The sequence below is a fragment of the Odontesthes bonariensis genome, chromosome 8, assembly GCF_027942865.1.
Source record: "Odontesthes bonariensis isolate fOdoBon6 chromosome 8, fOdoBon6.hap1, whole genome shotgun sequence".
Lineage (NCBI taxonomy): Eukaryota > Metazoa > Chordata > Actinopteri > Atheriniformes > Atherinopsidae > Odontesthes > Odontesthes bonariensis.
In genome coordinates, this window is record NC_134513.1 from 26,830,716 (window position 1) to 26,845,448 (window position 14,733).

At 41.9% G+C, this 14,733-nt stretch overlaps 6 non-coding genes across 6 annotated transcripts; 2 read left to right on the forward strand and 4 right to left on the reverse strand.

Annotated features, from left to right (window-relative positions):
* Nucleotides 1–576: 576 nt before the first annotated feature.
* trnak-cuu (transfer RNA lysine (anticodon CUU)) lies at nucleotides 577–649 on the forward strand. Its single transcript has one exon. It is a non-coding gene; the product is annotated as a tRNA-Lys (tRNA).
* Nucleotides 650–5,976: 5,327 nt separating this feature from the next.
* On the reverse strand, nucleotides 5,977–6,049 carry trnav-cac (transfer RNA valine (anticodon CAC)). Its single transcript has one exon. It is a non-coding gene; the product is annotated as a tRNA-Val (tRNA).
* Nucleotides 6,050–6,393: 344 nt separating this feature from the next.
* On the reverse strand, nucleotides 6,394–6,465 carry trnaq-cug (transfer RNA glutamine (anticodon CUG)). Its single transcript has one exon. It is a non-coding gene; the product is annotated as a tRNA-Gln (tRNA).
* A 439-nt stretch (nucleotides 6,466–6,904) lies between these two features.
* trnav-cac (transfer RNA valine (anticodon CAC)) lies at nucleotides 6,905–6,977 on the reverse strand. The gene has a single exon. It is a non-coding gene; the product is annotated as a tRNA-Val (tRNA).
* Nucleotides 6,978–7,833: 856 nt separating this feature from the next.
* trnav-cac (transfer RNA valine (anticodon CAC)) lies at nucleotides 7,834–7,906 on the reverse strand. Its single transcript has one exon. It is a non-coding gene; the product is annotated as a tRNA-Val (tRNA).
* Nucleotides 7,907–14,008: 6,102 nt separating this feature from the next.
* Nucleotides 14,009–14,080, forward strand: trnae-cuc (transfer RNA glutamic acid (anticodon CUC)). Its single transcript has one exon. It is a non-coding gene; the product is annotated as a tRNA-Glu (tRNA).
* The last annotated feature ends 653 nt before the right edge of the window (nucleotides 14,081–14,733 follow it).

The following is a 14,733-nucleotide window of genomic DNA, read 5'->3' on the forward strand; positions in this document are numbered from 1 at the left end:
AGGCAGTTCTCCTGCTACATTAAGCTCTTTTCCACTCGTACTTACTCACAACCACCTCAATGTGGGAGGGGTCGTTATAGCAAGGAGGTCCAAAACTCCTGTGATGTCACTTTTATTGAACAAAACATGACGCAACAATTTAGGGAATCAAGGCGAAGGTATACCTGCTACTTGGTCTGTGTCTTTGCGTCTAGTAATCCACCTCGTTGATGAACACAGAATACATCAAATCCAACTGTTACTGTTGCCGGGCTCTTGTTAAGGAGTGGCTTTCATGACTCATACAGTGACATCACTCCCTGGCCAATCAGTTGCCTGCAGTGTGTAAATGTCACATTTTCAGCTGGACTCAACTCGACCCCGACCGAGTAGGTGCTAAAAATGTTCCACCTTGTGCCAGGTGGTATTACCTCTTGGAAAACCCTAACAGCTGAGTGGGATCCAGTCGAGTGGAGCAGGTAGAGGTTGAAAAGGGAGGAATGTGTACCGATGTCATTTGAAATCTCTGAAAGTTGACTTTGGCTTGTTTAATCTCTTCTTTTTTTTTCTGAAGGCATGTTTTATAACATGTGAATAGCCCGGCTAGCTCAGTCGGTAGAGCATGAGACTCTTAATCTCAGGGTCGTGGGTTCGAGCCCCACGTTGGGCGTAGCAGTTTTAATAATCAACAGAAGTTTCATCCAGCACTTAAAGTCAAAGTTCAGCTCTGTTACCACCATCACAGCGTCCTCAGTGGTGCCTCTTTGAATGATCACAAACCTCCTGTAATGCACAATATGAATAAAAAACATTCAAACTTGCGCAAGAGCATTACATTTATCTTTCTTTGGGCTCATGTCATTTCTGTATTCCCTTTTTGCTCAAGTATGATCATTCACTTTAAAACAAAAGAAGGAAAATCTGAATAATGACCCATGGTCTCTGGCCCTCTCTTGCTTTCATTACTCATCCAGTGACATCACTCCCTGGTCAATCAGTGGCCTGCAGTCTGTAGACGTCACATTTTCGGCTGGACTCAACTCGAATCCCTGCCGTGTAGGTGCTAAAAATGTAGCTGCTACCAGCTGTTACTACCTCATGACAAACCCTAAAACCTGAGTCGAATAGTCAAGTAGAGTAGCGTTTTGCATTTTGGTTCACGTTTGTCATATTTTACACAGTAAGCGAAGTAATGGTGTCAATATGGCCGAGTGGTCTAAGGCGCCAGACTCAAGGCTTCATTCCTTCCTTAGCACAGGGACTTCTGGTCTCTAAAAGGAGGAGTGGGTTCAAATCCCACTCCTGACACTAAATTCTTGCTTAAATCTTACTTTCTTATTAGAAGACCTTGAAGAAAGCCATGTCAGGCCATGGTGAAAAAGGGCATTTATCTCTGAAGACGGGCCTTCAGTTCCTCCAATTAACATACACAATTCTGATGTGCGATGAGGCAGTTCTCCTGCTACATTAAGCTCTTTTCCACTCGTACTTACTCACAACCACCTCAATGTGGGTGGGGTCATTATAGCAAGGAGGTCCAAAAGTCCTGTGATGTCACTTTTATTGGACAAAACATGACACAACAATTTAGGACATCAAGGCGAAGGTATACCTGCTACTTGGTCTGTGTCTTTGCGTCTAGTAATCCACCTCGTTGATGATCACAGAATACATCAAATCCAGCTGTTGCTGTTGCCGGGTTCTTGTTAGGAGTGGCTTTCATGACTCATCCAGTGACATCACTCCCTGGCCAATCAGTTGCCTGCAGTCTGCAAATGTCACATTTTCGGCGGCACTGTAACACCATTCAAAGGATATCTGTTGGAACAGGGAAACACGAGTTAATGACCACAATAATATCACATATACATAAAGAGAGTAAAGTGAGGAAAGGTATGACAGATGAGGCCCCCCAGCAGTCTAGGCCTATAGCAGCTTAACTATGGGATGTTTCAGGATTACCTGAGACATCCTTATTTAAGGTAAACACAAGAAACTTGTGCTAACGAAAAAATAAATAAATAAAGGATTAGACTCAGTGAGTAATTCCCTATTCTCCCTATATATATCTGCTCCTCACACCACAACAACCATCTTTTTACAGCCACAAGCTACCTCAGCCTCTCACCAACTGCACACCAGTCACAGCGGGGTGGGGATGCAAACCCTGGTTCGGGTAGGGGGAGAGATAAAAGAGGTAAGATAAGCGGGAATGGGATTCAAATCCTGGTTTGGGTAGGGGGTAATGAAAGTATAGAAGGTGCCAGAGGTGGAGGCAGGACAAGACACACTAGCAGATTCAGCAGACAAACTCACCTAAACAGTCCTATAATCACTAAAAATACCAGAAAAAACAAAGCCATACAACTCACTCTCACCAACTGCACACCAGTCACAGCGGGGTGGGGATGCAAACCCTGGTTCGGGTAGGGGGAGAAATAAAAGAGGTAAGATAGGCGGGAATGGGATGCAAACCCTGGTTCGGGTAGGGGGTAATGAAAGCATAGAGGGTGCCAGAAGTGGAGGCAGAACAAGACACACTTGCAGACACACTATCAGATTCAACAGACCTAACTATAAGCTTTATAAAAAAGGAAAGTTTTAAGCCTGGTCTTAAAAGTGGAAAGGGTGTCTGCTTCCCGGACATTTACTGGCAGCTTATTCCACAAGAGAGGGGCCTGATAACTGAAGGCTCTGCCTCCCATTCTACTTTTAGAAACTCTGGGAACCTCAAGTAAACCTGCAGTTTGGGAACGAAGTGCTCTGTTAGGAAAATATCTTACAATGAGATCCTTAAGATATGATGGAGCTCGGTCATTAAGAGCTTTATATGTAAGGAGAAGAATCTTAAATTCTATTCTGAATTTAACAGGGAGCCAATGAAGAGAAGCTAAAACTGGAGAAATATGATCTCTCCTGTTAGTTCTCATCAGAACTCTGGCTGCAGCGTTTTGGATCAACTGAAGGCTTTTCAGAGAATATGTGGGACAGCCCAATAATAAAGAATTACAGTAGTCCAATCCTGAAGTAACAAATGCATGGACTAGTTTTTCTGCATCACTCTGAGACAAGATGTTCCTGATTTTAACAATATTACGAAGATGAAAGAAGGCAGTCCTAGAAACCTGTTTTATATGCGAGTCAAATGATAAATTCTGGTCAAAAATAACTCCAAGGTTCCTCACTGTAGAACTAGAAGCCAAGGAAATACCATCTAGAGTAACTATATAGCTAGACAATTTCTCCCTGAAACGCTCAGGTCCAAAGATAACGACTTCAGTTTTGTCTGAATTTAGAAGCAGACAGTTCTGAGTCATCCAGGTCTTTATGTCTTTAAGACATGCTTGTAGTCTGACCAACCTATTGGGTTAATCTGGTTTTATAGATAAGTACAGCTGAGTATCATCAGCATAGCAATGGAAATTTATGCCATGCTGTCTAATAATGTTACCTAATGGAAGCATGTATAAAGTGAAAAGAATCGGTCCAAGCACAGAACCCTGGGGAACTCCATGACTTACTCTGGTGTGTGAGGAAGATTCTTCATTTACAAGAACAAACTGAAATCTATCAGATAAATATGACTTAAACCAGCCTAATCCTTTAATCCCAATAACATGTTCAAGTCTCTGTAATAAGATACTGTGATCGACCGTATCAAATGCAGCACTGAGATCCAACAGGACAAGCACAGACACAAGTCCGCTATCAGAGGTTAAGAGGAGATTGGTAACTTTGGTAACTTTCAGCAGTGCAGTTTCTGTGCTATGATGCACTCTGAATCCTGACTGAAACTCTTCAAACAGATTATTTCTGTGTAAATGACCACAAAGCTGAGCTGCAACTATTTTTTCAAGAACTTTAGACATAAAAGGGAGATTGGATATAGGTCTATAATGAGCCAACACCTCTGAATCAAGAGTAGGTTTTTTAAGTAAAGGTTTAATTACAGCAACCTTAAAAGTCTGAGGTACATATCCTGTCAACAAAGAAAAATTGATCAAATCCAATATGGAAGTGTCAATTAATGGGAAAACCTCCTTGAACAGTCTGGTTGGGATTGGGTCTAAAACACAAGTTGATGGTTTAGAAGAGACTATTGCTGTTGTTAGTTCAGAGAGATCAACTGGGCAGAAGCCGTCTAAATACAAATCAGGTTCTAAAGATACTTCTAAAGCTGCCGTACTTGATGATACATCACTGATAATAGTGGGAAGGACTCCATCAATCTTCTCTCTGATAGAAACAATTTTATTAATAAAGAAGCTCATGAAATCATCACTGCTGAGAGTTAAAGGAATAACTGGCTCAGCAGAGCTCGGACTCTTAGTCAGACTGGCTACAGTGCTGAAAAGAAATCTGGGATTATTCTTATTCTCTTCTATCAATGATGAATAATAAGCAGTTCTAGCTTTACGAAGGGCTTTCTTATACATTATCAAACTATCTTTCCAGACTAACTGAGACTCTTCTAAATTAGAGGAACGCCACTGTCTCTCCAGCTTTCTTGCAGTCTGCTTGCATCCATGACGGCACACACCTGAAGGTTCCACTGAGATTTGAACTCGGATCACTGGATTCAGAGTCCAGAGTGCTGACCTTTACACCATGGAACCCCTTCCACAGTCAATTTACGCTTTCAGTCATGCAAATGCTTGACAATGAAAGGGTTTCAGCAACCTGTTTTTTTTTTGTCAATTTTTCAGTGATACTCTTACAGTTTGTATTCTCAGCATTGACACGACAGTCAAGCAACACATTCTGTATCTTCGCTGGTCAAAGGTTAGAATCCATCTGTCAAATAAAGGAACAGGGTTCGATTCCTTGACGGCAAGGTTGCCATTTTGGTTCAGCAGCTTGGGGTTCGCCAAAGTCCGTTTCACACTTTAGCCTCAGAGAATCTCTTAAAAACCTTCAAAAATTGACTTGACATGTCAGGAGTAGCAGATGAGGCTCCCCTCCAATCCATAATTATGAATATGTTGATGTTGCTATCAGTAACGTGCAGTCATACATCTTCAAACAAGGATGAAATAAATAAAGGAGGAGCAAATAATGTTTCCGCCCAGTTTTGAACTGAGGACCTTTCAGCACCCATGACAGCATGAGGCGAATGTGATAACCACTACACTATGGAAACTGGCACCATCTCTACTAACTATCGTTCCGGAAACCAAACAATGAGGTAAGTTTTCCCAAATTTTGTTGCTTGCGGAAAGAGATTGTGGAGTCGCTACAAATTGAGTCAGAAGTGGGATTGTAACACACTCCTCTGGGAGAGCATGGGAAAATAGAAGCATCGCAAATGAATATGCAAGAAGAATCCAAAAAAGATTCAACTAGCAACACAGAGGTGAGACGTCACATACCACAGAGCCTCTCAGCTGGAATTGATCAATCGTGCACTCAGGTGTCACTTGACAACTGATTAGCCTACTCAACTCATCTTCTTTCCAGAAAGCATCCGACAGCACACACCTGAAGGTTCCACCGAGATTTGAACTCAGATCACTGGATTCAGAGTCCAGAGTGCTGACCTTTACACCATGGAACCCCTTCCACAGTCAATTTACGCTCTCAGTCATGCAAATGCTTGACAATGAAAGGGTTTCAGCAACCTGTTAATTTTTTTTTGTAGATTTTTCATTGATACTCTTACAGTTTGTATTCTCAGCATTGGCACGACAGTCAAGCAACACATTCTGTACCTTCGCTGGTCAAAGGTTAGAATCCACCTGTCAAGCGGAGGAACAGGGTTTGATTCCTTGACGGCAAGGTTGCCATTTTTGCTCAGCAGCTTGGGGTTCGCCAAAGTCCGTTTCACATTTTAGCCTCAGAGAATCTCTTAAAAACCTTCAAAAATTGACTTTACATATCAAGAATAGCAGATGAGGCTCCCCTCCTATCCATAATTATGAATATGTTGATGTTGCTATCAGTAACGTGCAGTCATACATCTTCAAACAAGGATGAAATAAATAAAGGAGGAGCAAATAATGTTTCTGCCCAGTTTCGAACTGAGGACCTTTCGCGTGTGAGGCAAACGTGATAACCACTACACTACGGAAACTGGCACCATGTCTAATAACTATCGTTCTGGAAACCAAACAATGAGGTAAGTTTTCCCAAATTTTGTTGCTTGCGGAAAGAGATTGTGGAGTCGCTACAAATTGAGTCAGAAGTGGGATTGTAACACACTCCTCTGGGAGAGCATGGAAAAATAGAAGCATCGCAAATGAATATGCAAGAAGAATCCAAAAAAGATTCAACTAGCAACACAGAGGTGAGACGTCACATACCACAGAGCCTCTCAGCTGGAATTGATCAATCGTGCACTCAGGTGTCACTTGACAACTGATTAGCCTACGCAACTCATCTTCTTTCCAGAAAGCATCCATGACGGCACACACCTGAAGGTTCCACCGAGATTTGAACTCGGATCACTGGATTCAGAGTCCAGAGTGCTGACCTTTACACCATGGAACCCCTTCCACAGTCAATTTACGCTTTCAGTCATGCAAATGCTTGACAATGAAAGGGTTTCAGCAACCTGTTTTTTTTTGTCAATTTTTCAGTGATACACTTACAGTTTGTATTCTCAGCATTGACACGACAGTCAAACAACACATTCTGTATCTTCGCTGATCAAAGGTCAGAATCCACCTGTCAAATAGAGGAACAGGGTTCGATTCCTTGACGGCAAGGTTGCCATTTTGGCTCAGCAGCTTGGGGTTCGCCTAAGTCTGTTTCACACTTTAGTATCAGAGAATCTCTTAAAAACCTTCAAAAATTGACTTTACATGTCAAGAATAGCAGATGAGGCTCCCCTCCTATCCATAATTATGAATATGTTGATGTTGCTATCAGTAACGTGCAGTCATACATCTTCAAACAAGGATGAAATAAATAAAGGAGGAGCAAATATTGTTTCCGCCCAGTTTCGAACTGAGGACCATTCGCGTGTGAGGCGAACGTGATAACCACTACACTACGGAAACTGGCACCATGTCTACTAACTATCGTTCCGGAAACCAAACAATGAGGTAAGTTTTCCCAAATTTTGTTGCTTGCGGAAAGAGATTGTGGAGTCGCTACAAATTGAGTCAGAAGTGGGATTGTAACACACTCCTCTGGGAGAGCATGGGAAAATAGAAGCATCGCAAATGAATATGCAAGAAGAATCCAAAAAAGATTCAACTAGCAACACAGAGGTGAGACGTCACATACCACAGAGCCTCTCAGCTGGAATTGATCAATCGTGCACTCAGGTGTCACTTGACAACTGATTAGCCTACTCAACTCATCTTCTTTCCAGAAAGCATCCGACAGCACACACCTGAAGGTTCCACCGAGATTTGAACTCAGATCACTGGATTCAGAGTCCAGAGTGCTGACCTTTACACCATGGAACCCCTTCCACAGTCAATTAACGCTCTCAGTCATGCAAATGCTTGACAATGAAAGGGTTTTAGCAACCTGTTATTTTTTTTGGTCAATTTTTCAGTGATACTCTTACAGTTTGTATTCTCAGCATTGGCACGACAGTCAAGCAACACATTCTGTACCTTCGCTGGTCAAAGGTTAGAATCCACCTGTCAAGCGGAGGAATAGGGTTCGATTCCTTGACGGCAAGGTTGCCATTTTGGTTCAGCAGCTTGGGGTTCGCCAAAGTCCGTTTCACACTTTAGCATCAGAGAATCTCTTAAAAACCTTCAAAAATTGACTTTACATGTCAAGAATAGCAGATGAGGCTCCCCTCCTATCCATAATTATGAATATGTTGATGTTGCTATCAGTAACGTGCAGTCATACATTTTCAAACAAGGATGAAATAAATAAAGGAGGAGCAAATAATGTTTCCGCCCAGTTTCGAACTGAGGATCTTTCACGTGTGAGGTGAACGTGATAACCACTACACTACGGAAACTGGCACCATGTCTACTAACTATCGTTCCGGAAACCAAACAATGAGGTAAGTTTTCCCAAATTTTGTTGCTAGCGGAAAGAGATTGTGGAGTCGCTACAAATTGAGTCAGAAGTGGGATTGTAACAGACTCCTCTGGGAGAGCATGGAAAAATAGAAGCATCGCAAATGAATATGCAAGAAGAATCCAAATAAGATTCAACTAGCAACACAGAGGTGAGACGTCACATACCACAGAGCCTCTCAGCTGGAATTGATCAATCGTGCACTCAGGTGTCACTTGACAACTGATTAGCCTTCTCAACTCTTCTTCTTTCCATTAAGCATCCATGACAGCACCCGACAGCACACACCTGAAGGTTCCACAGAGATTTGAACTCGGATCACTGGATTCAGAGTCCAGACTGCTGACCTTTACACCATGGAACCCCTTCCACTGTCAATTTACGCTCTCAGTCATGCAAATGCTTGACAATGAAAGGGTTTTAGCAACCTGGTTTTTTTTGTCAATTTTTCAGTGATACCCTTACAGTTTGTATTCTCTGCATTGGCACGACAGTCAAACAGCACATTCTGTACCTTCGCTGGTCAAAGGTTAGAATCCATCTGTCAGTGTTGGCACTCTCTTAACTTTTCTCATTCATTTTCAATGGAAGTTCTTACACCACGGATGCATTGCACTCTTTGGCCTCTGGGGAAATTTTGGCGCAGTTACAGGTAGACTCGTTGGGTTAGCCAATCAGAATAGAGTACGGCAGTTGCTAGCCAGAAAGAGGCAGACCAGAGTGAGGAGAGATACCGCTAGCAACAGAGATCGCGGAAATTTACACGGTATTGCTAGTCATAACAGTATTTCATTTCTACAAATGTTATATATGTATGTGTTGTATGTCTGTTATACATCTCTTATTACAAAGTATTAGTTGAGAAACGGCCATAGTTAACCGGGTCGCCAGGCTGCTGCTGCCACTAGCACCTATCGTTCATCATCAATTTCATTCTTTCACCTCCGAAATATTGCAAAACTTCGGCCGTTACTCTCTCTTTCTGATGCAGAGAGGCTCGTCCATGCTTTTGTCTCCTCCAGACTTGACTGTCGCAACGCACTTCTCGTTGGGATTCCTGGCAAGAACATACAGAGATTACAGTATGTTCAGAACTGTGCTGCCGGGATGCTGATGAGGGTGCGTAAACATGAACATATCACCCCTGTTCTCCAATCTCTTCACTGGCTTCCTGTTTCTGCCCGGATCACTTACAAAATCTCTCTGCTCACCTTCCACTGCCTGCATGGTAATGCTCCATCTTACTTAAAAGACCTTCTCACCCTTCACTGTCCTTCACGCTCTCTCCGTTCCTCCAACACCAACCTTCTTCAAGGGGAACTCCGGGGCATTTGAAGCGTGTTTCCATTGCTAGAGGTTGTCAAATACTTCTAGTAGGACACAGAGAGGTCCAGATCTGCGCTCCCTGTGTGGAGATCGCTCTGTCCGCACACCCTGTCATGCGAGGCTAATACGTGGTGGCTAAGGGGCAAGCGCTAACCCTTCCACGTAAAACAACAACTTGCACACTGCAGAAACGTCAATAAAGTCACAAGCCTTACCATCAAAACCATATGCATGGTTCTCACATTACTGGCATGGGGACGTTACAAAACAACTTTATAAACAGCATAGAACTCACCGGCTGGTTGTAGGCTCGCGCATGTGAAAGCCCAAAAGAGTCGATGGACGATAATCCCATATACAAAACTATTATCTTCTCTAGAAAAACTACGTTCAAGTATTTAAAACATTACAACAATATTACTGGGCATGTATTGTTGTAATGTTTTAAATACTTGAACGCAGTTTTTCTAGAGAATATAATTGTTTTGTATATGGGATTATTCTCCATCGACTCTTTTGGGCTTTCACATGCGCGAGCGTACAACTAACCGGTGAGTTACATGCTGTTTATAAAGTTGTTTTGTAACGTCCCCATGCCAGTAATGTGAGAACCATGCATATGGTTTTGATGGTAAGGCTTGTGACTTTATTGTCGGATGGTTTATAAAGTGGTGTGACGTTTCTGCAGTGTGCAAGTTGTTGTTTTACGTGGAAGGGTTAGCTCTTGCTCCTTAGCCACCACGTATTAGCCTCGCATGACACGCTGTGCGAACAGAGCGATCTCCACACAGGGAGCGCAGATACGCACCTCTCTGTGTCCTACTGGCAGTATTTGACAACCTCTAGCAATGGAAACACGCTTCAAATGCCCCGGAGTTCCCCTTTCACACTCCCAGAAGTGGCTCCCGCACCATGGGAGACCGGGCCTTTTCCTGCGCTGCCCCTCGGCTGTGGAACGCTCTGCCTCCACATCTGAGGGCTCCACAGACTGTGGAACACTTTAAAACAGGCCTGAAAACCTTTCTTTTTACCCAATGTTTTTAATGATGTCCCTTTGAATGCTCTGTCCTGTATTTATTTCGTTTTAGCATTTAAAGGACTCACTACTTTTATTTGTGTATTTTATTTGCATTTTACTGTCCCTGCTTTTGAACCTAATATTTGTCTTTTATCCCACTGTAGCACTTTGAGATTTTATTGTAAATGTAAAGTGCCTTATAAATAAAATTTATTATTATTATTATTATTAGTAGTAGTAGTATGTGTTGTATGTCTGTTATACATCTCTTATTACAAAGTATTAGTTGAGAAACGGCCATAGTTAACCGGGTCGCCAGGCTGCTGCTGCCACTAGCACCTAACGTTCATCATCATTCATCATCTGATTAATTACTGAGGTAAGTAAATAACGCCAACAAGTCAAAATGTGTGTTTTATGATGGTATAACTTTACAAAGCTGTCCGGTACATGCAAGTACCGTCTCCATTCGGCGTGTTGTGTGTCAAACTATTTTATCAAAGACTGTAATGTAGAGGCTATCTTAAAGTTCAACGCATCACTAGCTGTGTCTTTGGCTGCTTTAAAACAACTGGATTTAAATGACAATTTATGTGCAGTAGATGATGATTTTAATACATGTGGTACTTTCATCTTTCCGTAGCTTTGGTGTACATGATGAGCATATTTTGTCTCCCTTTGAAGTAGTGTATAATGCGGACATCGTTTGTTGTTATTCTGTGTTTATGCACCTGTGTTTTGTGATCGTGTGTGATATCAGGTTATTTTTTATTATTTAAAACAGTGTAGGTTGTATAATAGAATTTAGTATATATAAGAGTATATAAATGAGTGTATATAAGTAGGGGCTATGTAAATGTGTAGGCATATGTAGACATAAGGGTGTATGTGGATGTGGGTGTATATATATATATATATATATATATATATATATATACATATATATATATATATATATATATATACATATATATATATATATATATTATATAAAATATTTGATATTTTTTGTAAATAGTTGTACATAGTTCCAAAATGTTTGCCTCCTAAAATCCAACCCCACGTCCACGTAGTAGGAGGCGGTAACAGAAGACTGAGAGCACAATGTTTGCAAAGTGTTCTGGCTGACGGGGCTCTGGTACAAACAGTGTTGTAGCACTTTATCTTTGTTTGTTGTCTCTCTCTTTCTAAACCTACACCCAGCTCTGTGTTCCCTGTGTTGTTTATTGTCTGTCCATTTCTAAACCTACAGGTAGGAGTGTGACCTGTCCAGCTCTGTGTTCCCTGTGTTGTTTATTGTCTGTCCATTTCTAAACCTACAGGTGGATGTGTGACCTGTCCAGCTCTGTGTTCCCTGTGTTGTTTATTGTCTGTCCATTTCTAAACCTACAGGTAGGAGTGTGACCTGTCCAGCTCTGTGTTCCCTGTGTTGTTTATTGTCTGTCCATTTCTAAACCTACAGGTGGATGTGTGACCTGTCCAGCTCTGTGCTCCCTGAGTTGTTTATTGTCTGTCCATTTCTAAACCTACAGGTAGGAGTGTGACCTGTCCAGCTCTGTGTTCCCTGTGGTGTTTATTGTCTGTCCATTTCTAAACCTACAGGTAGGAGTGTGACCTGTCCAGCTCTGTGTTCCCTGTGTTGTTTATTGTCTGTCCATTTCTAAACCTACAGGTAGGAGTGTGACCTGTCCAGCTCTGTGTTCCCTGTGTTGTTTATTGTCTGTCCATTTCTAAACCTACAGGTAGGAGTGTGACCTGCCCAGCTCTGTGTTCCCTGTGTTGTTTATTGTCTGTCCATTTCTAAACCTACAGGTAGGAGTGTGACCTGCCCAGCTCTGTGTTCCCTGTGTTGTTTATTGTCTGTCCATTTCTAAACCTACAGGTAGGAGTGTGACCTGCCCAGCTCTGTGTTCCCTGTGTTGTTTATTGTCTGTCCATTTCTAAACCTACAGGTAGGAGTGTGACCTGCCCAGCTCTGTGTTCCCTGTGTTGATTCAAATGATGTAACTATTTCCTTTAGGTAAACAGTCTTGGGATCATAAGAATAATAGATACATACTGTATATCTACAGGTGGATGGTGGGAAGGAGTTGTTAATATGACCCTGATTGTACAAACTTGAATGTCAGTGTTAAAGTGTGTTAAAGTGTGTCGCTGTCTCAGATCACTGGAAGGATGCGTGTTGTATATGCTCTTTGTCTCTTTTTCTTTTTTATGTGTGTGGGTATATGTGAGTTTATGTTTTCTGTAGGTGGCTGATATGAGAACCAAAGCCGAGGCGAGGGGGAGCTATGGAGAGTCAAGGACAAGATGGAGGGCCTGGACGAGCGCACGCACAATGACTTTTGATTAGATATGAAAACTGTGTTAGTATAAACACCTGTTTTGTGGAAGAGTAGTACAGTTCTGATCCTCCAAATTGACAGCCTTTTTGTTGGTGAAGGCAAGATGATCAACCACAGAGCTCTGTATGCTATATTTACTGTAAGACACTAATATATTATTAGGTAAATTAGCTTATTAGATGCGAGAAATGGATGTTACACTCCCAGACTCTCATTCATAAAAGAACACACAGGATTTTCGGCAAAAGCATAGAAAGCTTTAAGATAAAGGTAGAATGGAAAAATATAACACTGTCTATTTCTAAACTGACAGGTTGAGGTATAACCTGTCCAGCTTTGTTCTCCCTGTGTTTGTTGTGTGTTCATTTTTAAACCTACAGGAGGAGGTGTAACCTGGCCAGCTCTGTGCTCCCTGTGTTTGTTGTGTGTTCATTTTTAAACCTACAGGAGGAGGTGTGACCTGGCCAGCTTTGTTCTCCCTGTGTTTGTTGTGTGTTCATTTTTAAACCTACAGGAGGAGGTGTGACCTGGCCAGCTCTGTGCTCCCTGCGTTGCTGCTTGCACCACATCTTTGCATTAGTGATACACAGTACACTGTCACATTACTGATTTGTCTTTTATTCTTTAAATAAACATGTACTGGTTCATTTGCACAACTGTGTGTGGTCTCCTTCATGTTGATACTCCTACGAGCCAAGTGGTTTTGTAAAAGGGAAAAAACAAGTATAGATAGGAATGAACAAATGAAAAAATAAATCAAGCACTGTCTCAATAAATGAAGCCCAAAAGGGTTCTTGACCCTCATAACATGAATATGACAGTGGGTACAACCATATAAGTTGCAGTTGCAATAAAACTGTGATTTTCCAACACCTTCCTCTATTATTTTCTTTATTTTAGAGTGCTCCTGACGGGATTCGAACATGCAGGGTTATGAACTACATAATGACATTAATTATATGCAGGACTGAAAAAAATGCATGAATTTAATTGGCTGTCACAGTTCTACACCTATACATGGCTGGCCACTGCGTGGGAAGCAGCTATTCTCTCCACTATACCACCAATTCCCTGACAGACCCTTACTTAGTCATCTATCAACTGTTTTTCTTGCAGGGCTATGACACACTCACTCTTACTCAGGAATTTTTCTATTTCTCCCTGAAATAAGAGAGAAGTCTAAAGCGTGAAACTTGTGCTTGCTTGGATTTATTCTCCAGATGTGCACAATTGCTTTCATCTAAGGCTAAAATGTTCACAACTTCAGTACAATGCACTGTGCCAAATAATTTGCCAGTTAGGAAGAGTTCACCACAGTGTTGAAACCTGTACCGTGTGCACTGGTTTCGGGTCCCTGATGGTCTAGTGGCTAGGATTCGGCGCTCTCACCGCCGCGGCCAGGGTTCGATTCCCTGTCAGGGAATGAGGGAATCAGGTTTTGGCACTGTGTTTAGCGTAAACTTAAGACAGTTCTGCTGTTGTTATCGAATGATATCCATCTAGAATGTCAATTTAATTGACCCCTATCACAAATTCAATAGGAACGTTGGTTTGTAAGAAGTCATCCTATGCGCACCACTTGATTTGAAATAACACTTTACAGCCAGCAGATTTACTACTTCTCTTTAGAGAAGGGCTCGCTTAACTCTTTCCAGCAGCTCTAGGACCGTTGTGGCTTTTAAAAACTAAAAGAATGATCAAGTTTTTCTGATACTTTGATGTGTAACACGGTGCTTAATAACATCTTGAGCTGCAAAGACAAATGCCATTTGTCATTAAATGACATGGGCATCCACGAATGATACGGAAAAGGAGAAATTTCATGGTCTATTGTCGGACGAAATGTTTTTAACCGCGGACTTGGAGCATTTGGCGATCTGGCAGGTGCTGGCCGTCCATCCGTCTTGTATTGAGTTTGAGGGAGTCCCGTTTTTTTGTCGTACGACACTGTGGAATCTAATCTTCCCCACTTGCTTTGTAAAGGAGGATCTTAGAATGCACATGAGATAACAGACCATCACTTTAACTGAAGAGTCATAGCAAACATGCTTCCTTGGTTGAAGAGTAGCTAGAGTG